Source organism: Ursus maritimus, unplaced genomic scaffold (assembly GCF_017311325.1).
Source record: "Ursus maritimus isolate PB19 unplaced genomic scaffold, ASM1731132v1 scaffold_3, whole genome shotgun sequence".
NCBI lineage: Eukaryota > Metazoa > Chordata > Mammalia > Carnivora > Ursidae > Ursus > Ursus maritimus.
Genome location: NW_024425563.1, coordinates 64786971 through 64812546, shown reverse-complemented (window position 1 = coordinate 64812546; position 25576 = coordinate 64786971). Strand labels below are relative to the sequence as shown.

General features: G+C 41.9%; 1 protein-coding gene across 1 annotated transcript in view; it reads right to left on the bottom strand.

Annotated features, from left to right (window-relative positions):
* The window catches only part of COL28A1 (collagen type XXVIII alpha 1 chain), a 158183-nt gene that overhangs the window by 26991 nt on the left and 105616 nt on the right, over positions 1 to 25576 (bottom strand). The window lies entirely within an intron of this gene.

The window sequence follows — 25576 nt, the reverse complement described above, 5'->3', positions numbered from 1 at the left end:
TGAGAATCCAGGATGGGTGTGGGGTAAAATATGCATTTTGCATAGGCCTGCTAGGGCTTGAAAGCCACTAAGCCAGAAGGCAGGATGGGCTTTAGAAGGAGAGACTGGAGGGAGTCACAGAGGCTTGCTTGGAGACCAATGTAATTCTGAGTATCAGCATTCCTCAGACTGCCTTCCTAGCTCATTGACTTTCAAACTTTTTAAAATCAACAGAACCCTTTCTTTTTAAAAATATTACAATGAAATATTTCAGACGCATAAAATTTATACTGAAAAAGGCACTCATCTATATACCACCATATTTTAAAATGAAATGGTGCAGATACCCCTGAAACCTCTGATGTACCCAATCCCTTTCCCCTAAGGAGAGGGGAAATCTGTTTCTGAAATTGATATGCATCACTCACATTCATGTATTTATGTTTTAACTACACGTATATAGTCTAAGATAGTGTACAATAATAGTTTAAACTTCAAATAAGTGATGTATCTGTGTATCCAATTTGTATTTTAAACTTCAGCATTATCTATTTGAAATATATCTGTGTACATATATACAGTTCTAGTTTAATTTTCTCTGCTATACAGTATGCTATTAAATAACTAGACTATAGATTTAACCATTATCCTAGGGATGGACATTTAGGTTGTTTCCAATATTTCCCAATTACAAATAATGCTTCAGTGAAGACTCTCTTATTTATCTCTGTACACTTGCCTATATCCCTAGGAGGAAACCTTTTCATTAAAACAAATCTTACACAGAAGGGTACAACATAGGATGAATATAATTGGAGACTCTTGTTGACATGAAGTGCTCCACTCTTGTTGGACCCATCACTAACCCCTCTCGGTGGGTTGACTTGGCTGAACTTTTAGGTCCTTTTCATCTCTGCCATGTTGTATTTCTAAATGGAAGGCAGGTATGGGGTTACAGTTCTTCCTCCTCAATTGGGCTCTAGAGGACTCAGCCAAGTTCCTTACAAAGGTCAGAGTGCAGAGAACTCATTCGTGGATGGTCTTTTTAACCCTGGTAACTCTTGAGCCAAGCACAGTGCCATGGAATAGGGGGCCATGGTGAAGGTTTATGTGGTGCATGGCTGTCTCAGGCCTCTCTGAGGAGACTCACCCCTGAAGAAGTGCCCCCTCTATTAGTTGCTTCAGTGGTGACAGGGGACAGGCAGGGATCACTGGTCTTCTCTATTCAGTTCACAGTCAAGAGAGAACCGTCTTTTCCCAGCAGGAAACACGGTGGTACAGAGAGCCCCAGAACCCTGGCTAGGGACTGGTGCCAGTGAGATATGCTGGAAACAGCACACCAACATGCAGACTCCAAGCTAGAGATTCAAGCAGGAGAAAGGAGAGGAGAGAAAAATCTGTTCTGTTTCCAAAGATTGCCCAGCAAACACGGTATGAAGAGGAATAGACCGGAATATGTGGAACACAGGCAACCTCATTGCACTTGCTGAAAACCATGCTCGGGGCGGGGGGGGGGGGGGCGGTGCAGCTTCACCTAGAATATGGAGGCTAGAGCGGTCTGTCTGCACACAGACTGCACGGCCAGCTCACAGGGTCGCATGGAGGGTGGTGGTGAGATACCTGCCTGAGAGTCGGCTGTTCTCTGTTCTAATTAAAAAGAAAATAAAAAACAAAAATTCTAAGAAAGGTATGCTCTTAAGAAAGATGTGTCAGTAAATGACACTTGGGCATAAATTCATTTTCTCAGGTTTTTGTTTTTTGTTTTGTTTTGTTTTTTCAGAGTCCAAGTAGGACAGCTTTATTCAACCAGGTACCCATTTGAAAGGTGGTGCGAAGCTGTCGGGGAGATTCTTAAGACCCCTGGGACCTGAGTTGGGGGGTCAGGAGGTTTTGCAGCCAGGTGGAAGGGGATTAAAGGTTCACAGGAGAGCTCTAGGAGGCTGTATAGCTGGTGTTGCCCCCCCCCCCCCCCCCAGGACGGACAGCGTGACACACAAAGCAGCTGGGCCTGGGATGTGATGGTGAATGGTCCCTGAGAATTGCACCCTCAGACAAAGTGGGTCCACAAAGAACTTGACACCTTTCTGACAATTATTCAGAATAATTACTTCTTTTACAAACTTTTGGATCCTACAACAGCTAATATAGATGTCCAATAAATGTTTATGACTAACTAGCTTCCTTTAAGAAATTACACAATTTCCTCGCAAACTTAAAAGCTACCCGGGCTTCACTGCTATGCCCTGAGGGGAAAACCTCCAAGTAGCCGCTTAGCATGTTAGGATCAGCTCCATGGGCAGGAATCTATTTTGTATCACTTCACATTCTAGACATTTTCTATATAATTGTTCACACTGTAGCCATTCCAGGCAGCTGCTTTTCCCTATACAACAGCCTTTTTTTTTTTCTTTTTAATTGTCAGTTTCCCTTCAGAACACTTGGAAGTCTTCCTGTAACTTTCAGGGTGCGCTCTCTGGCTAATCGTGAGCAAACCCCTTAATTGGGCAGAGGTGAACGCTATCCAATCATACTTTTTTCCTTACAAGTCTCAGATGAGACACAATTATTTCAGGCTGGGTCAGGAGCAACTACAGGAAAGAACCTGTCTATCTGAAGGTATAATTAAAGCCAAATTTCAAACCCAGCTTCGCAACCACTATATCTCCCCTCTACACCCATCCTGCTGTAGATGTGATCATTTTCCTTTCTCAGATAATTAAGGTACAGTAAGAAAAGAAATCAGATTCATAGATGATCCAAAACTATAAAATGAACTTCTGCCTCACCTTTAGGGTATAGAAACTAGAAAAGGCTGCTTTCATTCTTAAATCCACAACAAAAATTGCTAACCATCCTATGAAAGCCCAGCTCTTTTTGAGTGCATCATGGAGCCTGAGTCAACCACGTGACTCAAAACCTAAGGAAACAAAGGATCCGCTAAGGAGAGACAGGACATGGGCACTTACTTACCTGCTGGAAACACCAGATGTCATACAAGCTGGTAAGAAGAATTCGGCTAAATTTCTTAAACCAATTGCTGAAGGCTGAGTGTGGGCTGTGTGAGAGGACAGGACCCCTGGGAGCTTCAGACACAGGGGAATTTATACTCACTCACAGGCCCTTTGGGGACCTTAGCAGTGCTCATAAGAAAGACTGGGGACAGGACGAGTCCCAAAGCTTCCCTAGTGGTTCAGGCCCTGGGGAGGGAAGCAGCTGACCCCCAGCGAAAGGCACAAGGCCTCCTCTGTGACAAAAATCTTAGGCTACTGGACATGTGCAGCAAACACTGCCACCTTTAGGGCACAGGTGACCCATGGGAGCTGGGGAAAGGAAACAGAATAAAACTTGCAGGCATGGATCCCAGACCTTTAGAGATATCCCACTGCTTGGGAAAGGAGATGTCCCACTAGTGGGGAAGGACCAGGAAACCTTCCTTAGCCCAGACCATTAGACCTTCCTATGCATTTGCTGGAACTCATAACATTGTACCCTTAAGAAGGTGAATTTGTCCGTATATAAATAATCTCTTAAGAATAATAAAAAAAAAATTGTAAAAAGTAGAAAGAACAGAACACCTGGCAAAATGACCCAGGCTGAAAATAAACTAGTGTAGCAATGATAATTTTCTGATGTTCATACTTTTCACAGAATATAAATTTTGATAAATTTTGATGGTACGGAGTACAAGATTATTGCAGCAGGCCTGTGAATGAAAAGTAGCTCAAAGAAAGAAGCCAGTGCTGTATTAAGATGCTGATTTAGTGGCTAAATGGCAGAGTTAGCAAGACATGGTGGCCTGCCTGAATAGTTACCTAAGTATTTGGCCTCAAATCCAGGAACCATTCTGTATTGAAAGGAATTATTTTCTTAGGCATGACGGACCAGCTAATTCACTTTAGAAGGAAAATCGTATTTTCCTGGGGGCCTATAGAGTACATATAATTGTCCATGTAGATAGAAGGTGCTTACCCAGAGACCCACAGAACAACGCAGTGGTCTGGCATTTTGGCGCCTATCCTCTTCCTCCTGAATCTCTATCATCACATCCTCCTATTATAACTAGCTACTGCCATTGACGGTGTGCCTGTGTGCGAAGGACTGAGCCAGGTAATAAGAGAGCTAGACATACTCTTAGGAAATTGCTGGAATACCCTGGGGGCAGGCATGTAAATGATAAAACCCAGGCTTTTGCAATCCTTCCCCAACTCCTCGGATTGTATTTGATTTCTCAGCAATGCTTTCAACACTAATTCTCTCCAAAGGCAGTTCCTCCGAAGGCTCTGCTCAGTTCTGTCTTGGCACAGAGTAGAAGCCAGGCAGTTTCTCCATCTCCAGCCTGAAAATCAAGAGCCTCCAGTTTCTTAAAATCCTTTCCTCTGTGGAACCGACTTCCTCTAACTGAATGTCCTATTTTGACGTTAGCCTTCTCTAACGTGGGCTCAGGCAGCGTAATGCTTGCTCAATAAAGCAGCCCATTCGGTTGGGAATAGAATCAGTGCGTAAGTTCTGTGTTAGCGCTTTCCGCTGGAGCACAGCCCGGGCTCACCTGGTACCTGGCCAGAACGCCGTCCTAATGCGCTTCAATGGAACAACACGGCTTCATTCTACTTGATTCTCATTCAAATGGTGATCTAGTCCCATTGTGCCCAGTGAGAGGCAGAGAAGTGGTTTACTTTTTACAGATTCAGGGACTGATTTTGAGTCTGTTCCTAAAAATGGTTTAAAACCTGCACCATTTGTTCCTCTCCTTCTCTCCACGGCCCGCAACACAGGCTCTTTTTTTTTTTTTTTAATAACCTAAAAAGTGTTAGCCATGTACGCCAAGGGTTTTCAGAACAGCTACGATGGAAACTTCCATGAGCTGGACCAAAATGCTGCTGACATTAATATTGATGGCTATATTCGTTTCCTATTGCCACTGTAATGAATTACCATAAATTTAGTGGCTTTAAAACAACATAAATTTGTTCTCTTACTGTTCTGGAAATCAGAAGTACAGAATCCGTTTCACTGGGTTAAAATCAAGGTATTGGCAGGGCTGGTTTTCCCTGGAGCCTCTGAGGGGAGCATCTGCTTCCATGACTTTTTCTGCTTCTCATAGTCACCCATATTCTTTGGCTTGTGGCCTCTTCCTCCGTCTTCCTCCCCTCCATCCCTGTTTACACCACAACATCACCTCTTCCGTAGTCTCTTCTCTTTCTGTCCCCCTCTTAGAAGGACACTCATGATCACACTCAGGGCCCACCCAGATAATCCAGGATAACATCCGCATCTCAAAAGGCTTCACTTAATCACATTGGCAGAGTTTCTTCTGCTATAGAAGACAATATTCACAGATTCCAGGGATTGGGACATGAACGTCTTCGGGGGCATTATTCAATCTACCACGTTGGCTTTTTCCCTATGCATGCAAAAAGTAAGGTAATTGTTATATTTTCTGTAATTTACCTTCATATGCTCTAGTTTAGACAGTACCATGAATACGTGTATATGCAATTTAGTTTATCCTCTGGGGTTGCTAGGGTAACATCTGAAATACTGTAATCAGTGGTCCATACTTCAAAGACCTGTGCTTCAACTCTTGCCATCTGAATTTGCTCCAGAGGGATGATAAAAACAACTTATCCCTGGGGAAATAAGAGGTATTCAAGATCTGTCATAGCTAGAAATGTCACGCAAGTACTTCACCCCTTGCATGAAGGGGGTATAAGAGTCAGCCAAACACTTTGGTAGAGCACCCTAATTCTAGAACTCATTCAGAACAGGTGCCTCCTCCCCTCCTCCCATAATGAAGAGTCCCTTCACTGCTCTGAATAAAAGGTTAATTAGAGCAATCATGAGAATATGGTTGTATATGTCTCAGAGAAATAATTTTATGCAAAGTGCTTGTCAAAGTGCTTAAAAAAAAAACAAACAGAAAATTGGAACTTGGACCATGCTTTAGTGCATGTTTTTGTGCCTTCTTGTTAATGAGTAGCTGAACATCGGGCAGAATTCTGTCTGAAATTTGCTTTAATTAAAACATGACGCCTGATAGCAAGGTTGTCTAGGAGGAAGCAAGTAACTCCTACTTCTAATCTTCAGAGGCCACTGATAGTCGCCAGAAAGAATCGGACAAATCTAACTGTCGGAATGGGCCTTGCTCAGCTCACCACAGTCAGGGCCAAATGTGCTCAGGTTGGGCCTGTTTTCCCATAATAATTTTCTTTAAACTTGTAGTTTCTGTTTCCATTTTTCGGTTTATATCTGCTAGCGGCCATGAACACGGTTGAACAATGAGCACGCGAAGATGCACAAATTCTCTCAAGCAACCAACCGGCAAGCCACTTAACTGCACTGTTGGCTTCGTGGACACGTGCTCGCTGTTAGGGTCTAACTCATTGCAGAATCGGGTCCTGTTTTCCAATAATAAGGCTGTTCTTAGTATAAATGTTAGAAGTGAATACATTCATAGGTCATAGTGCAGAGAACATCATGGCTTCAAGGGGCTTTGCCAGCTCAACTCAGTCGTACACGTTAACTTTTTCGGTCCAAACAGCCTTCTGTAAAACCTGCCATGTTTCATGACAATCTTGCATGACATTTGTATATACTTGCAGCACAGATGATAGATATAAAGAGACAAGGTCAGCTTTATGGCAGTTGCCTCTGCTAGAGACAGGGGACTCTGGAATGCTCCCTTTGCTGGCCACCCACACAGTGCAGGCTCCTGGTTTCCCTCCTGCCATTTTCAGCTTGCTTTTTTCACTTCTCCAGTGTCTCTCTCAGTGCCCTCCGTGCCCTCAAGGTAGATGTCTGCCATGGTCCTTACTTTTGTTTCGGTATTATCCTCTGTAATATTGTCCACATCCATGGCATCAGTGGTGCCCTTCTGAGGATAATCTCCACTTCCCTAATCCCCAGTCTCACCCCAGTCTCTATGCTCTGGGCCTAACTTTATATCTGCTTTCCAAAACTTTCCACCTGCTAGTGATTTCAGAACCAAATCCATCAAATACAGAAATTCTACTCAGGCAAGCCTACTTTGCTTTCTGCCTTCCCCTCTCTGACTCATCTCCCAGCTCCCGGGCTTGGACTTCTCTTTGTGTCCTGACCTTCTGTGTTCTCCCTGAACACCCTCCTCCCATCTATGGGCCAGTCCTAGCCCACCAAACTCATCCAAGGAGTCTTGCCTGACCCACGCTCACCCCAGCCACGAGTACTACCCCACATCGGCCCACACCTCTGCTGTGGTATACGTCTCCTCAGAGGTTTGGGTGCACACATCTTTCTGTCCTCCTGAAATTCCCAAAGTAGAGGCACATCATCTTATTGGTCTTCTAGCTCCGGAAGTACCTAGTTCAGGGTCCTGCATGTACACTGAGCTAGATGCAGTGGATGTGGAAGCTGGCCACCCCTCTGGTAGGAGACGTCTGGACACTAGGCGCACTAAACGCTGTCTTATTTAGGTTCACACCCCACCCCACCCTGACACACGCACAGGAGAATAGGTGCCTCTCTGGTTAGTATAAGGTCAATTTCATGATGAGCGTTTGGGGATCAATACGGAAAAGAGCTCAGGAAACAGAGATGTGTGCAAATGTTGGCAGAGAGTTCGTGATGTGGGGCAGCTGGAGGAGGCGCTTAGAAGCAAGATGCCTGGCCCGGCGTCCGGAGCTGCGTCCCGGCCCCTTCAGCCATGCTGCCAAGGTGTGGGGACAGCAGGAGTCGCTGAGCTCTGTGGCCGCAGCCGCCGCCACGGCAGCAGGACACAGGACCTCCTAGCACAATGGTATAAGTGTCTAAGTCTGCCCAGTGACAGGATGCTATGAGATGTGTTTTTCAAACTACGCTTCTCATGTCCATAAATCAGTTCATTAACCCACAAGAAGTAGTGAAAAGGGCAAAGCCTCCTCTCTGCTGATCTGAGACTGGTGCAGGCTGAATGATGGCCCCCAAAGATATGCAGGCCCTAATGCCAGAACCTGAGAATGTTATGTAGGGGGAAAAAAAAAAGGTGGGCAGATGTGATCAAGTTAAGGCTCTCCAGTGGGGAGATTATGCTGGGTTATATAGGTGGGTCCTAAATGCAATCATAAATATCTTTATGAGAGGGAGGCAGAGGGAGACTTGGTAGAAGAGAAGAAGGTCGTGTGACAGAAACAGAGCAGAGCAGAGTCAGAGAGAAAACATGCGTATCACTGGCTTTGCAGATGGAGGAAGGGGTCGTGAGCCAAGGAACAGGTGGTGTGGCTCTAGACACTAGAAGGGCAAGGAAATAGATGATCCCCTAGACTCCCTGTCAACATTGTGGTTTTTGCCCCATGAGGTTCATTTTAACCTCTGGGCTCCAGAGCTGCAAGAGAATACATTGGTGGTGTATTAAGCCACAAGTGTGAAAATTTGCTACAACAGCCACAGGAAACTAACACAGATACCAATGTTCTCATTTCTCCCACCTTTAGCAGATCAGACCACAACACATGGCATTTTGCATTAAATTACCAAAAAATAATTCATCTCAGAAATCATTGGTATTTCAAGTGTCACAAAGTGAAAATTCTAACATTAAAATGAAGGGGCCATGAGCCATGCTCAGAGTGGCTTTGGGTTTTGCTGAAAAAGTTTGAGAAGCTATGCTTTTCTGTAGCTTGTCTCCCTTCAGCAGAGGATCACTGCTGAAAAATAATATTTTGGGGCACCTGGGTGGCTCAGTCGGTTAAGCGTCTGCCTTCGGCTCAGGTCATGATCTCCAGGTCCTGGGATCGAGCCCCTCATCAGGCTCCATGCTTGGCAGGGAGTCTGCTTCACTCTCTCCCTCTGATCCCCCTCCCCACTTGTGCTCTCTCTCTCACTCACTCTCTCTGTCTCAAATAAGTAAATAAATAATATCTTTTAAAAAGCAAAATAATATTTCACACCAAAGGGAAGGTGCTCTATACATTACTTTGCCTTTGCAGTAGAGTGGGAGATCGGTAATAAGGATAAGGTTTCAGCATCAACAAGTCCATCCCTTCTAAACATGCCCGCGTTCCGAGTCACCTCACCTGGGGACTAAATTATTATAATAGTTTAATTCACGTCTTTACTTCAGCTCTTGTCAATCTCTAGCAAAGATTCTCAATTGTGGGACAAGAGAAAGAGAGGCTAGCGTGCAAAGAAGAGCATATTTCCAACTGTACAGCCCACCTCTTACCCCCACACCACTACTCAAAAAGGGAATCGTGAGTACAGTTGATGATGGAGTGTTTTGGACGTGGGAATGCTGTGGAGGCAGAGGAATGAGAAGCACTGTCCCAAGCTGTCATATACTGAAACCCTCAGCTGACCAGGTCACTCCTGTCCTTAGAAAGGACAAGGTATATGACCAAGACAAATAAAAACATGTGTCCACACAAAACTTACACGTGGATGTTCATAACTGCATTCTTTATGATAGCCAAAAAGTAGAAACAACCCAATGTTCATCAATGGACAGACGCATGAACAAAATGTGGTATATCTCCACGATGGAATATTACTTGCCCATACATAGAAAGTTCTAATACAACATGGATGACCCCCCGTTTTTTAAAGTTTTTGTTTAACTTCCAGTTAGTTAACCTACAGTGTAATATTAGTTTTAGATGTGGAATTCAGTGATTCATCACTTCCATACAACCACCGGTGCTCGTCAGCACAAGTGCCCCCCTTCATCCCCTTCAACTCGGATGACCCTTGAAAACATTATGCTAAGTGACAGATGCCAGCCATGAAAGACTACATGTTGTGTGGTTCTGTTTATAGGAGATGTCCAGAATTGGAAAATCCATGGAAACAGAAAGTAGATTAGTGGTTGCCAGGGACTAGAGTTTGGGTGACTATTATGGGATAAGGGCTTTGTTTTGGGGGTGATGACAATGTCCAAAAATTAGGTGGTGTTGATAGTTGTACAAACCTGTGAAAATACTAAACATCATTGACTTGTATACTTTAAACAGGTGACTTGTGTGCTGTGTGAATCATATTGCCGTAAAACTGGGTTTTTAAAATAAACCCTTCCAGGGTTTTCTATCATCAGAGCAATGGTTCTTAAACTTTGGTATATATCAAACATATCTGTAGTGTCTGTGAAAACAAGGATTCCTGGCCTCCACCCTGAGAGCTGCTGATTCATTAGGTCTAGGTGGGGCCCAAGAACTTGCCTTCTTAATGGCTTCCTAGGTGATGAGGATGGAGCTGGTAGGGGCCACACCTTGGGAATCACTGACAGGCTCCAGCTGAAGCCCTGTAGCTTAGAGCTAACGTCCCTTCACAGTCTGGCCCTGTGTGTTTTTCCAGTTTCTTCTGCATAGGCTTCCTGTCATCTTAACCTTAATTCATAAAGGTCTAGTTCTTTGGTCCCCACCACGCTCTGGCCGTCGATTAGGCACTGGGCATTCCTTCATCCCGAGCATCAAGCCCCATGCCCAGCACATAGAAAATGTGCAACTAATGTTTTTGAACCGGTGACTGGTTCCAGACCACCCAGTATCCTATCATCTCACATGAACAGATAACTACCTCCTTTTAAAGCCAATGCTACCCCCTTGTCGAAATCCCCTGGGATAGGGACCATAAAGAACAAATAAAAAAACCAAACAATACTCATGAAGTATAAACCTTAAAATTTCAAATATACCAAAATATACAATCCATGCATCCTTGGGCATGTAGCCAAAGGGAAGATTCTAATTAGAGTTTACTAGCCTCAGTGTTCATGAACTCCTTGGGTGTCTGCCTTTGGCTTAGGTCATAATCCCAGGGTCCTGGGATTGAGCCCCACATCGGGCTCCCTGCTTAGCAGGAAGTCGGCTTCTCCCTCTCCCTCTGTCCCTCCCCACCACTCATGCTCTCTCTCTCTCAAATAAATAAGTAAAAGATTAAAAAAAAATCAAGTGGAAATGCATGATGAGAATCTGGTATGTACTTGATATGAACAGAAAAGTACAGTCAGGGGGCGGCTGCGTGGCTCAGTCCGTTAAGGGTCTGGCTTTGGTGCAGGTCATGATCCAGGGGTCCTGCGATCGAGCCCTGCATTGGGCTCTCTGCTCAGAGGGGACCCTGCTTCTCTGTCTCCCTCTGCCCCTCCCCTTGCTTGTGCTCTCTCTCTCTCTTCCTCTCTCTCTTGTCAAATGGATAAATAAAATCTTTAAAAAAAAAAAAAAAAAAAAGGACAGTAGGCAGCTTTAGACCTAAGCAGAAGGTAGCAGCTCCAGCCATCATCATGAATGTGTCTTGGCTACCACACTTTTAGGTGTGGAGGCTGGTAAAGATGTTTACTTTATATCATCACTGTATGACTCTGGGGAAAGGGAAACTTATTTAGACTGTATGTGACACCTTTAATTACATCAAAAGGAAGATACCGATGTGACATTCAGCCAGGTCTGTCCTTGGGCCCAATGTATTATATTTCCTGTCAGGAGGTTTGGTGACAACTGCTAACTTGTGGGGTGCACCAAAGAACAGACCAAAAGGTGAGTGGCCCCCACACTTTATCCCCTGGTCTCCTGTGGCCACAGCAGGGACTCCCGAGCCCCTGTAAGCAGAGTGCCTGCGATGCCAATGCTCCCCGGCTCAGTCCCCCAGCCACCCTAGCTCTCTGGTTGCTGCTCGTCCCACAGAGAAATTCTGGAGGCTTCGCTGACACGGACATCAAAAAACTATGATAGAAATTCTGCTTTTAAATGCTTGTATTTGAGATGTGAATTACAGGACCGACGCCTCTGTATTGTCCTCCTCATTTTGCTACCTGTCAAAAGGATTACACCTACTGAGGGACAGTGGCATTCTAGAAACTCATTTCCTCTACCAGGAATTAAAAGCACAAAAGGACTAACAGCTAATCGCCCTCTCAGAGAATGTCTTTCACCAGAGGACTCACAGCATGAGCTCTTTTATATGTCTCTTTCTGGATATGCTATGGAGATTACAGAAGTCCTATTTAGAGACCCATGAGTTCTTTGAATAGAAGTAGGGCAAGCGTATTTCACTTTTCATAATGTCTTCCAGATTGATTCATGTTGTCACATGTGGCAGAATTTCCTTGTTTTGGGAAGACTGAATGATATTCCATTGTGTGGAGATACCACATTTTCTGAATCCATTTCTGCTTTGATGGCGTTTCGGTTGTTCCCATATCTTAGCTATTGTGAATAATGCCACAGTGAACACGGGAGTGCTAAGTGAAACAGGCTGGTCACAGAAGGACAAACACTGCATGATTGCACAACATGAGATGACCGAATGGTCAAGGTCACAGAGGCGGAGTAGAATGGTAGTTGCCAGGGGCGAGGACGGGGAAATGAGGCGCGTTCAAATGGAGATAACGTCTGTTATGCAAGAGGAGTAAGTTCTAACGACAACCGGCTGCAGGACGGAATGCCTATGGTTAAGCATAGGGTACTGCACGCTTGAAAATGTGTTGAGTAGGTAGACCTCGTGTGAAGTATTCTTACCACAATAAAAAATTAAAAAAGCTGAAAATAATAAATTTGTTTTTCAAAACATGGAAATGATAAAGATAACCAAGTACATTTTTAAATAAAATAAAGAAAATTACATTAATTTTAGAAGCTGAAAAAAAATAAAAGTACAATAAAGCCTACTTCCCATAGGCCATTCTCCATCTCATTCATTTTTATGCCCTGTTTTCCTTTCTCATTGCTTCCAACTTAACATGACAGGAACTATTCCTGCTGATTCAGATGCCAGTTTCAGAGGCGCAGAGCTTACAATTAGAAACTTTTCCTTGATTTTTTCCCCCTCAAAACTCCTCTAAACTGTCTTCACAAGCAGCTTAATGACAGCGTAACAGTTGACCTTGCTCAACCTCAGAATGCACAGATGCGGTTGGCATCTCTCAGGCCAAGAAAGAGAATTGAAGCCATGTGAAAAGAGCCGCAAAATTACAGTCTCCTATGAAAGCACACCTTGCAAGAAATTCAGTTATTCACAAAGGTAACTCAAGTTTTAATTACGACATACTTGCTTCAAGGATAAAGTAAGAAAACATGTGAGTTCATGTTTACCAGTAAAAGAGACACACATATGTATAATGAAATTGTATTCACAAATTTTTATAAGCCTTGTACTCATAGTGAAGTAGAAAACAACATGAAAGGAGTAGCAGCAACAGAAAAATTCACAGGTGGACAGATTTCAGTTCAACATGAAGAAAGAAAGTCTACCACTAGCACAAGTATGGGAAGACACAAGAATGTTCTCTGCCTCATTATCTAAGGAAGGGAAATACATTAATTTATGCTACAGTCACGCAATGAAGTAATATGTAGCTGTTAAAAAGTATAGGAAATCTTTATGTATTGATTTGGAGGGCCATTCATGCTCTATTAACTGAGGGGGGAAACATGTTGGGAAAATTATGTTTAAATGATTTTAAAGGCTGTTGTACTGTATATGTGGGTGTTTACACATCTAGTCAAAACTGGAAGCTGCACCCCAAACTGCAAACAGGACAGTCTCTGTAGGGTAACTGAAGGGAAACGTGGGAGACTTGCACAACTTTGCATGATTTTGAGGTATTTGGATTTGACACAGTTTGCATTATTTTCTTTTTAAAAAGTAACAAAACTTCTTGAATTTGCTACAAGGCCATTGGGAAACACACAAGAGAGGTACAAAGCTTCCACTCCCTCGAGTGTCCAAGCACGGTGTGAATGGCCAGATGCCCTTTAGAATGTTGTAGAATAAATTCTTGTTGGAGATGGGAGAGGAATTAGTAGAAGCCCCTTCCAGTTCAAAAAAATCACAGGCATGCCTCTAGCAACTGCTTTCTCTTTGGCATCACAAATATTGCCCTGTTCACAAGATCTTTTCCATCGGCATACAATATACATATGTACGTACGTACATACATACATACATACAATCTCTCCCATCTTTAAGAAAAACTAACTTAGGGCTCCTGGGTGGCACAGTCGGTAAGCATCCAACTCTTGGTTTCAGCTCAGGTCACAATCTCAGGGTCGTAAGATTGAGCCCCACGTCAGCGGAGTCTGCTTATGTTTCTCTCTCCCTCTCCCTCTGGTCCTCCCCCACCTCCCTTCAAATAAATAAATAATTCTTTAAAATTTTTTATCACACATATTCTATTGCTCCATCTCTATGGGCCTCATTTTCAAAAGTCTGGCCGATGTGCTCTGTCTTTATTTTCTTTCTCACCATTGTCCCTTTTTTATGCTTTTTATCTTAATTTCAAACTTACAGAAAAATTGCAATAATAATACAAAGATATCCCATATTCCCTTTACCCCATTTCATCAATTGTTAAGATTTTTTTCCATGTTTTACTCTGTGAGGGTGGGGTGTGTGTGTGTGTGTGTGTGTGTGTGTGTGTGTGTGTGTATGTATACATGGCTCTTGTCAAGGTCACCAGTGACTTCCATGTTGTCAAATCTAATGACCACTTTCCACCTCTCAAACAATCAGCAGTACTGAAACTAGATGACCATGCCCTCCTTGAGATACTTCTTCACTTGGCTTCCAGGAACCACTTCCTCTTGATTCTCTGCCTACTACTTCTCAGTCTCCTTTGCTGGGTCCTCTTCATCATACAAACCACCAAGTGCTAGAGGGCCCATGCCCACTCCTTGGATCTCCTCTCTTCTCTATCTGCATTCACTCCCCATGTGTTCCCATCCATGCTCAAGACTTTAAATACTACCTATAGATTGTTAAACCAAATTTATATCTCCTGCATTGATCTCTTGTCTGAACTCTAGATTTCTATCCCCAAATACCTATTTAACAGCCCCACTGAAGATTTAGCTTCACATGTCCAAATTTAAATTTCAGATTATATGAGTTGATTTCCTCTATACTTCACCATCCCCATTTTCCTGTAGTCTCTTCCAGCTCAGAAAATGGCAACCCCATCCTTCCAGTTGCTCAGGTCAAAAATCTCAGTCATCCTGGTCTCCTTTATCTTACACCCTACATCCAACCAAGAATCCAACCAACCCCTTCCCATTTCTACCATTACCACGCTCAGCTAAACCACCACCAGCTCTCACCTGTACTTTGGCAATATCTTCCTATCTCAACTCTTTGTCTTTGTATCCCCCACAGTCTATTTGCCACATGCTGCTGGAACAATCCTTTTAAAACATGATTTGTATCAGGTTGCCCCTCTATAGCCTCTAATGGCTTCTTATCTCATTCATGACTCACTGCAGTCTGGTCATCCTGTCACTGATGCTCCTTGAGTATGCCAGGCCTGGATTTGTATTCCAAATCCCTATTTAAGCACCCCCAATTCCTCCTACCCAGTGCCTAAGCTTCATTCCACTTTTCTTTTTTAAGATTTATTTATTTATTTTAGGGGTGCCTGGGTGGCTCAGTCAGTTAAGCTTCTGCATTCAGCTCAGGTTATGGTCCTAGAGGCCTGGGATCGAGCCCCAAGTGAGGCTCCTTGAGCAGGGCAGGGGAGGTCTGCTTCTCCCTTTCTCTCTCCCTCTGCCTCTCTTCCTGCTTGTGCTCATGCGCTCTTGCTCTCTCTCTCAAATGAACACATAAAATCTTTTAAAAATAAACAAAATTTATTTACTTTAGAGAGAGAGTGTGTGAGAGCAGGGGGAGGCGGAGAGGGAGAGAATCCTCAAGCAGACTTCCCACTGAACATGGAGCCCAAAGAGTGGCTCAATCCCAGGACCTGAGATCACGACCTGAGGCAAAATCAAGAGGCAGCCCCTTAACGGACTGAGCCCCCCTGGTGCTTCCTACCCTACTTTTTAACATGGAGAATGGAATGTCAAGGGCTAGGAATGCAGAGTGAAGAAGGACAAAGGACATGGCCCAAAAGAAAGTGTTTTTGACAAAATAAGCAAAAACGGGTGGTAAAGAGATTCTCCCAGTGGGAGACATGTTGCCCTTGAGTCCTCTGTTCCTTTCAGTCATACTTTAGAATCTACCATCAATACAGCTGGTTGCTGTGGGGAGCTGTTTGTTTTCCACTGTGGCTGACATTACCAGCATTTACTTTCAGTTTATGATTTCATCAACAAAGTAAATAGAGTTAACCTTGAGGACATTTTGCTTCTTCTTGTCAAGGCTGGTTGCAATGCCGTTATCTCATGCAATGAGAAGTGGTAAATTATAAATACACGTATTCTATAGCTCAGAAGGAATGAGCTCATTTTGGTGTGTAAGGGAAGGCTTCTGGAAGAAGTGCTACGTAATATGAGCCTTGACATAGGAATAAGAGTGAGCCTGTTTCCCCGATGGCTAGTAATGTCAAGGACCTTTTCATCTACCTGCTAGCTGTTCATATATGTTCTTTGGGAAAATGTCCATTCAGGACTTTTGTTTATTGTTTAATTCCATTCTTTGGCGTTTTCTTTGCTATTGAATTGCGTAAATTCTTTCTATATTTATGATACTAACCACTTATCAAATATATGGTTTGCAATTTTCAGTTCTGTAGTTGATCATTTCTTTTCCTCTGAAAATCAATGTATTTTCAGATTTATTTTTTCATTATTGTTTAGTCAATGGTAATTTTTAAATTCAGTTCTTAATTTTAATTCCAGTATAGTTTATATATAGTGTTCTATTAGTTTCAGGTGTACAATATAGTAATTCAACAATTGTGTACATTACTCAGTGCTCATCAGGGAAATGCAGATCAAAGTCACAGTAGGATATCACCTCACATTAGTTAGAATAGCTATCATCAGAAAGATAAGAGGTAACAAATCCTGGCGAGGAGCTGAAGAAAGGGGACTCCTCATCCATTGTTGGTGGGATTGCAAACTGGTACAGACACTGTGAAAAGCAGTTTGGAGTTTCCTTAAAAAATTAAAAAATAAAACTACGTGATCCAGAAATTCCACTTCTAGGAACATATCCACAGAAAACAAAATGTCCAAGAGATATCTGCACGTCCATGTCCACAGAGGCATTATTTTTAACAGCCAAGACATGGAAAACCTGATGCGCATCAATTGATAAATGAATAAAGAAGTTGTTATATACATGGGAATATTAATCAGCCATAGAAAAGGAAATCCTGCCATTTGTGACAACAGTGATGGATTTTGAGGGCATTTTGCCAAGTGAAATAAGTCAGAAAGAGAAAAATAGTGTATTTCATAATTTTATAGGGAACCTTAAAAAAATAGAGGAAAAAAGACAAAAGAAAAAAAAAACACCTCATAGATAAAGAAGCCAGATTTGCGGTTACCAGAGGCAAGGAGTGAAGGTAGGGAGATTGAATAAACATGGTCAAAAGGTCTAAATGTCCAGTTATAAGAGAAGCAAGTATTAGGGGTATAATGTACAGCAGGATGGTCACAGTTAATACTGCTTTATGATATACTTGAAAGGCGTTAAGAGAGTAAATCCTAAGAGTTATCACAGGGAAAAATCTTTTATGTCGTTTTCATTTATTTTATTTTTTGTATCTATATGAGATAATGGATTTTAACTATAGTAATTGTGGTAATCATGTATGTAAGTAAAGTCATTATACTGTATACCTTCAACATTAAAAAAAAAAAAAAGAGTGAGCCTGTTTAAGTAGGGAGTGAAAGGGATCTCTCCAAGAAGAGAGAGCACATACACAGAAGCACTGGGGCCAGGGTACACAGGCACTGAAAGATTTTCAGAGCCGAGGAGTTGAGAAGACTTAAGATTGGATGCCCAGATCATACGGAGTCTTGCTAACTTTTGAAGCGATCTCTTTGGGTATACATTAAAAACTCTTTAGATTTATTTTCTTGATATATAAATAAATAAAGGTTTTTAAAACTATAGAACAGGGGTGTCTAGGTGGCTCAGTTGGCTAAGCATCTGCCTTCAGCTCAGGTCATGATCCCAGATCCTGGGATCGAGTCCCAAGTCAGGATCCCTGCGGGGAGTCTGCTTCTCTGTCTGCCCCCTCTGCTTGTGCATGCTCTCTCTCTTGCTCTCTCTCTCTCTAATAAATAAAATCTTTTTAAAAATCACAAAATTATAGAACAGATTTTGGATAATATAGTCACATCCACATCTTTATTAAGAAGTATATTCTGGAATATTTTCTAATGGCCAATAGAAGACAGAGCCCTTTTTTACTGGACTTTGGCAGGGAAGTCGGGCAACAAGTAGTACGTCTGTCACATCCATGTCCTAAACCTCATAATTTCACCTACCATGTTTTCAGCATATGGTTATCATAGACTGAGGAGAGAGAAAAAGAGGGAAGGGAGAAAGGTAAAAGCAAGAGGAAAATCCCACCTTTGTTTTCTACAAAAGTGTAATGAAAGCATGTCTCTAGGGTTAGGATTCTTTATATTTGCACACAGTCCAGATATGCAGTTCAGTATGGTTCAGTAGCTTAAACTCAGTTGGTAGATATGCAACCTGATTTATGTGTCTGGCATCCATCGTGCCAGAATGTTTCTTGTCACACGTTTCTACTTTCAGATACAGGCAACTAGATATAAATCCTTTCTGAGGAAGTTAAATTTATGTGAACTAGATTATAAAACCTAGATTTTCAAATATCATTTGTAATTGCCTGGATTCCTAAATAGCCTCCCTAGTTTCAGTCTTGGTCCTGAGACAGTCTATTCTCAGCCCACCAGTCACAGTCATTCTTTGACAAAAGAAGTCAGACCAAATCACAGTGTTGTTTAAAACCCAGAAACAACTCCCCACTAGACTCTGAATAAGGGCCAAAATCTTTACAAGGGCCTCCCTGGCTAGTCATGAGATGGCCCCACTCCAACCCTCCTGTCGTTGCCTTCCTGACCTCACCTCCAGCTACACAGGTCCCTTCACTCGTTTTAAACTTGCCTGGCACCTTTCCGCTTAACGACTGAGCCACCCAGGCATCCCCAACCCCCGCCAGCACCTTTCCAAAACCACAGGGCCTTTAGACAAGCTCTTCTCTCTGCCTGAGATGTTCTCTCCTCAGAAATCCTCAAGAGTCCCTCCCTCACCTCCTTCAGATCCTTCTCATGATTTCAACTCACTTAAAACTTCATCACATCCCCTTACCCTGCTCTTTTCTTTGCCATATCAGTTTCATCTTCAAACATACTATATAACTTATTGTTTATTGCCAATAGAATGCAATCACCATGAGTCAAGAATCTTTGTCTCTTTTGCTCATGATATACCCCATGCACCTAGAACAGAGTCTGGCATATTTAAATATGCTCAATAAATATTTATTGAATGAACTGCCAAAATAAAATTTTATATAACCAGCTAGGACTAAATATTGGAGTTAGTATCCTTAATTTTGAGCAGAAAGGACACCTGATTTTGAAACTTACATGTTAACTTATTTTCCTTAGATGCAGAACAAAAACATATCTTATTTGAAGGACATGTTAGTATTACTCATCTCACGATCAAAGTGTGTGTGTGCACCATTATTTAAGTATAAATGTAGCAGGAAAACACAGCAAATGTGTTGACTTCACAAAATTACCACAGCAAGGTAATTTAAGAAGAAAGGACAGACTGAGGTCTGTGGAAGATTTATTTCTTTCTAAAATTGGCATAATAATCACAATGGGAACGATTGACTCATCAGATTTCACTTTTCAAAACCAACAGAAGCCAATTGGAGAATTTTCAGAAGGCTGGTATCCTGATAAATTAAAAATCTGTTTTCTCCTTTGAAATTTAAGAGCCACTATTTAAAGGCATAATTGCATATGCCAATAAACAGTCTTATAACAAAGTTCACTCTCTTTGCACTGATGAATAGGAATTGATAATGAATGTACTAGTATTCTTGAAATGTCATCTCTACAAATATGAACTCATGGGAAAATCTGTCCATTTTCAAGGCTAAAGCTTCCTGGTAAAAATTACTTCCTGGTAAAAATTACTTCCTGGTAAAGTTGTGAAAATGTAACAGCTGGATAGCACTGGGTCTCTCATTTATTTCTAACTTGATTATTAACTTAAGAGGACCATGGGAAACGTAAATGATATTACCAAGATTGGTCTGGTGAAGGGTAATGATGGATTAAATACCCTCCTCCTCATCTATTAATGAGAGTCTTTAAAGTAGGAGCTAGATCAGATCAGTCAAGACTTATGGAATATATACTCTGACTACCACTGGGCAGAACCCACTGAGCATACAAAAGAACCACCAGATATAATACGTCAGGTTCGTTTGTATCAAACAAGTACTTTTATTTTGATAGCATTCACATGATCCTGTCGTACTGTGGTGACAGATAATTTGGTCACAAAGATCTGCTTTCAAGAATGCCAAATACAGCACTTCAAGTAAACTTCTACCTGTTAAGCCAATCAAGTATACCAACCTGTACGAGTAAGGTGCTCTCATTATTAAACAGTAGGATTTAAAAAAGAATTTATCATTTCACGAGTTTAGAGTTCTCTTAATAATGGAATTCAGTAATTGTTTATTGAATTAAACTATATGTAAATGAATCCTTTTGTGTGTCAACAGTATGATGACAGGTAGAACTTTACCACCATCCACCATATAACCTTCATACATCCCATTCAATTATTCATTACTTTGTTCATTCATTAAACAAGTATTTATTAAGTGCCTACTATATGCCAGACACTCTGCTAGGTGCTGGGGAATTAGATATGGATGAAAGAAACAAAGTCCCTGCTCTCAAAAAAAAATTTTTTTTTTAACCAAAAGAAGACAGATAATAAACAAGAAACAAAAAACCAAATATTTTCAGATGGTGATAGTGTTATGAAAACAATAAAAAGGGACAATGTTACAGAATGATTGAGAATGGGATGAGGAGAGTCTCCCAGAAATGATTAAAAAAAAAAAATACTAGTCCACAAAATTAAAAATTCTAACAAAAATGTGTCTTATGCAAGACACACAAAAAAGAATCTACACCTACATACATCAGAGTGAAACTGCTTAACACCAAATAAAAAGAGAAAGCATTAAAAGTCGCAGAGACAAGGACAAATTAGCATCAAAGGAATAGTTAGAATGACAGGTAACTTCTCAAGAGCAACAATGGGGAACAATTGACGGAAAAATCTTCCCTGCACTGAGAGGAAGAGCTGTGTACCTAGAATTCCATACTCAGAAAAGTGTCTTTTAAGAAGAGACTAAGGAGAAATAAATAGAGCTTGGCGGTGCCTGGGTGGCTCAGTTGGTTAAGCGTCTGACTCTTGACAGCGGCTCAGGTCATGATCTCTGTGTTGTGGGATCGAGCCCCATATTGGGCTCTGCACTCAGCGTGGAGTCTGCCTGACGTTCTCTCTCTCCCTCTGCCCCTCCCCACCACACACTCTCTCTCTCAAATAAATAAATAAATCTTTAAAAAAAAATAAACATAGTTTCAGGCAAAGGAAAATGGAGAGGTTGCTCTGGCAGCTCTTCAACCAAAGGACTGAAGAATCCACATCGGGCAGAAGGAGAGTTGTTCCAGCCTGAGATGAAATAATGATAGGGTAGAGGTGGGTGGAATTAGAGCGTTTGAAATTATTGTAGGAACCAGAAAGTTTGTTGTTTTTTTTTTTTTTTTAAGATTTTATTTATTTATTTGACAGACAGCCAGTGAGAGAGGGAACACAGGCAGGGGGAGTGGGAGAGGAAGAAGCAGGCTCCCAGCGGAGGAGCCTGACGTGGGGCTCGATCCCAGGACTCTGGGATCATGCCCTGAGCCGAAGGCAGACGCTTAACGACTGTGCCACCCAGGCGCCCCAGGAACCAGGAAGTTAACGTGGGTATTTCCTAAAGTAAATGTGAATATTTTTAAAAGTAAATATTTTTTAAAAGGGCTAAAAATGAGTAGATTCAAACAAGTAATAACCACAATTATTAAAAATGAGTAAATCTTAAAAAGGGGAAGTAAAGATTTTTAAAAAGGAACATAGATTCCCACCCTTATGATGTGAGAAGCGGTTTTGAAGAATTGCTGATTGAAGAATTGGTCATAGGATGAAAGAAAGATTGTTCTGGGGCGATCTTTATTTGCCTCTCAGTTTGAGCCACAACTGTATACCCACAAACTCTGTACTCTTGGCTTTGTTAGAACTTCTCTGGTCTTGAACAGGTAATCCCCTCATTTCCTGTCATGTCTCGTATTTAAAACGAGATAGTCCTACCTGCAACCAAATAAGCAAAGGTGCTGATAACAAAAGGCAGTAACTGTAAGTCCTTCAGAGTTTGTAAAAGCGTAAAGACGGTTTCGATTTCATACCAGTTGGCCCTCTCTGACTTGTCACAGAGGTTTGCAGTACAGAGGAGTATGTCCTTCAGCCAACCCACCCAGAAGGGGTTTGATCAGCCTCTGAGTGTGTGGGGGGCAGAGTGGTTAGTACAGCCTCACCCCGCAGCCCCCCTTGCCAGCCGGGAGCCTGATGTGATTCCCAGTAGTCGGAATTCCTAGTACTGGCCTGGCCACTGGTTTCAAAAGGGCACTAAATCCAATCCCTGGCTTCCGACAGAACTGCACTCCGGGGAAAAGAAGTGCTTTTTAATACCCTTCTCTTTTGAAAAACCTAGATTATCAGGAAAAAAGACCTCACTATATATATTTCCCATCTCGAAGGGCCAACTTTTAACTTCAAGATGCAAATACAAAGTTTGAATGCCATTTACTCCTGAAAGTCTCAAACCGATCGTTTTCCTCTTTCTGACACCTACCCAGACTTGATTACTACACATCACACAATTATCTCAGGGAGGCACATGAGGAATAGGGGTGACTGACCTTGGCTATGTTACTTAACATCTCTGCACATAATACACGGAATATAATCTTTTATTTAATAAAGATTTTATTTATTTATTTGTCAGCACAAGCAGGAGGAGCAGCAGGCAGAAGGAGAAGCAGGCTCCCTGCTGAGCAAGGAGCCCGATGCAGGGCTCAATCCCAGGACCCTGAGATCATGACCTGAGCCAAAGGCAGGCACTTAACTGACTGAGCCACCCAAGCATCCCAAACACACAGAATATAAAGAATGTAATATGGCCCTAGCTCTCTCCCTGAGCTCAAAGCCCTGAAGAATAAAGTCACCTCTTTGCTGAAAGAAGGAGAAAAATATATACTAGCAATTTACTTCTAACCAAGCATTGATGGGTGGAAAAAGGTGAAATACCTTTTATAAATTTTCAACAGTGAAATTCATGTGCTAGAAAGAAGGTAGCAGCCAAGTGTTAATTTATCCATGTCCTTCATTCGGCTTGGTTTTATATGGAAGTATCTGTTACAAGAATGAAATGGAATAAATATATAATATTTACATCTTTATAGGTTAAATAGATATGAATGGATGGGTAGGAAGGGAGAGAGGAATGGGGGAGGAAGATACGAAGGGAAGAAGGAAAGAGTTGGAACGATTTAAAATGGCAGTATGCTTGCCATAATTATAAATGATGTAATATTATAACATCAGTACTTTTAGCATATAACTGCTCAAATGAAATCTTTCACATAATTTTGAAATATTTGGTGATAAATCTTTTTTTTTTTTAATATTCAGCATCAGAGCATGGCGTTGGACATTGTCTTATCTTTATTACCATGTGTTTAGTCTTTAGATTTTTCTTTGGAATTGGAAAAACGCTAGTAAAGCTTGGGGCAGGCTATACATCATTTACTTTGGAAAAAGTGACTTGAAAATTATTTTTTCCTTTGCGGTTCATGGTAGTATAAGGAGAATGGTGGAAGTTAAGAGGACTTCTGAGATCATCACTAGCCATTGCACAGGGCTTTCTTCATGGTAAACAGAGAATAAAGATAAGCTGGTAATGATGATTCAGGCCCACTAAATGGAGATCCTAAAATCTCCATTCCAGCTCTGCTTTGGGATATAGGCTATTTACATAGGAAATTTTAATAATGAAGTTGAGAAAGGAAAATACCCTACTATATCCTCAGATTCATATTCAGAAATAACAAAAAAAAATACATCTTTTTCCCTAACTGGCTTAAAGGAATGAAAACCACTTGGCCCAGGAGGAAAATGAAAGCATGAATCAGTAAAGGAGAAATGCAAATGGTGTCGGAGCTAGCCAGGTGAATGAATGTGAGCTTTCCCTCACCCATACCACCTACGTAGCGAATACTGTGGGCTCATTGCGTTGGGTTTGGGCTGGTAGCCCATACAATTGTTTTTAATTTGGTTTAAAAAATAATAAAAGGTAGAAAGGTATAATACAAGTATAAAAAGATACCTTCAATGTCTGAAAACTAGGTTCGTGGATTTTGATGATCTGGATCCATCTTGAGCCACAGCCCTCCCCCCCAGAGGTAATCTGGCAGGTGTAATCCCAAAACGCCGAACTGTTTCAAGGTATGTCTCATGTGGTTCTGATGTCTCCTTTCTATGTAGAGAAGTCATTGTGAGAATTTGAAAATGACAGTGCGGGAAAAGTATTAGGAGCTAATTCAAGCATGGTTTCTGGCATGAGCACACACACAATCTATGTTATGCTGTTAACTATATTCCTTATTGTTTCAATTTAAGCTTTAAGCTGTGTTCCGGTTGAATGTAGTGATTGCAGTATTACCAAGTCTGGTTTGTTTTTTGGTTTTGATGCTGTTGTTTGTGGTCATGAAGGAGAAAGAAAACTTTAAGTTGAAACATGAGAAAGTCATCATATTAAAATATGTATGTGTGTATATTGCTCTTTTATTTTTTAAAGTGAAGTTGAAAGGTTTTTTTAAAAAATATATTTTTAAGGACTCTATTTGTCAGGGAAAGAGAGAGAGCACAAGCAGGGGGAGCGGCAGGCAGAGGGAGAAGCAGGTTCCCCGCTGAGCAAGGAGCCCAATGCAGGACTGCATCCCAGGACCCTGGGATCATGATTTGAGCCGAAGGCAGATGCTTAACTGACTGAGCCCCCCAGGTGCCCCTGTATTTCTCTTTTAGTAGTACTAACACCATCATACACATATGCGTTTGGAAGAGTCGACATCAATACTTCTTGACCTTCCTGCAGGTATTTGCAACTTGGTGTATATTGAATCTACCCCTGACTTTTATTAGGTCTCTTTTCCCCCCCTTAAGTCAATTTCATTTCAACAAATCATTTCTATTTGGCCTTTAAGTGGGGGCAATTTTCCATGCAGTCATAGGTCCACTCTAACCAAAAATCTAGTTAAATGGATTCTGGAAACACTTTCAAAGTGATCGGGTATAGGCAGGAGCCAAACAGAAGCCTGCCAGGTTCTTTGTGAGACTTCCACCACGGCAGGCTCACATTCTTTCAAGCTTTAGCCTTTCTGGCCAAGGGATCTCAGAAGGTGGGGAAAGCACTTGCTGCAGTTAAAATGGCACTGGGAGTTTACAGAACCACAGTTACTGTGATGCAGCTGAAACAAACAAGAATGTACCTAAGAAATGACATTAACCCTAAGCATTGTAGCAAGAAATTCCCCAAATTTCTAATCAGAGAGCTTTGGAGGAGCCATTTTCTTTGTGGCGGTCCCCATGCTGGGCCCTGCAAGCGGGGCTAACTCACCCACCACCCCACCCACGCTCGTCTCAGATGCTATTGGCACCCCGGGGAATCACCTAAGACACAGACCCTTCCTTTATTCCTCACATGAGCCTAACTGCTGGCTCCTCTTTAGTCCTCACATCAGCTCTTCGTGCCCGCTCTGCCTCC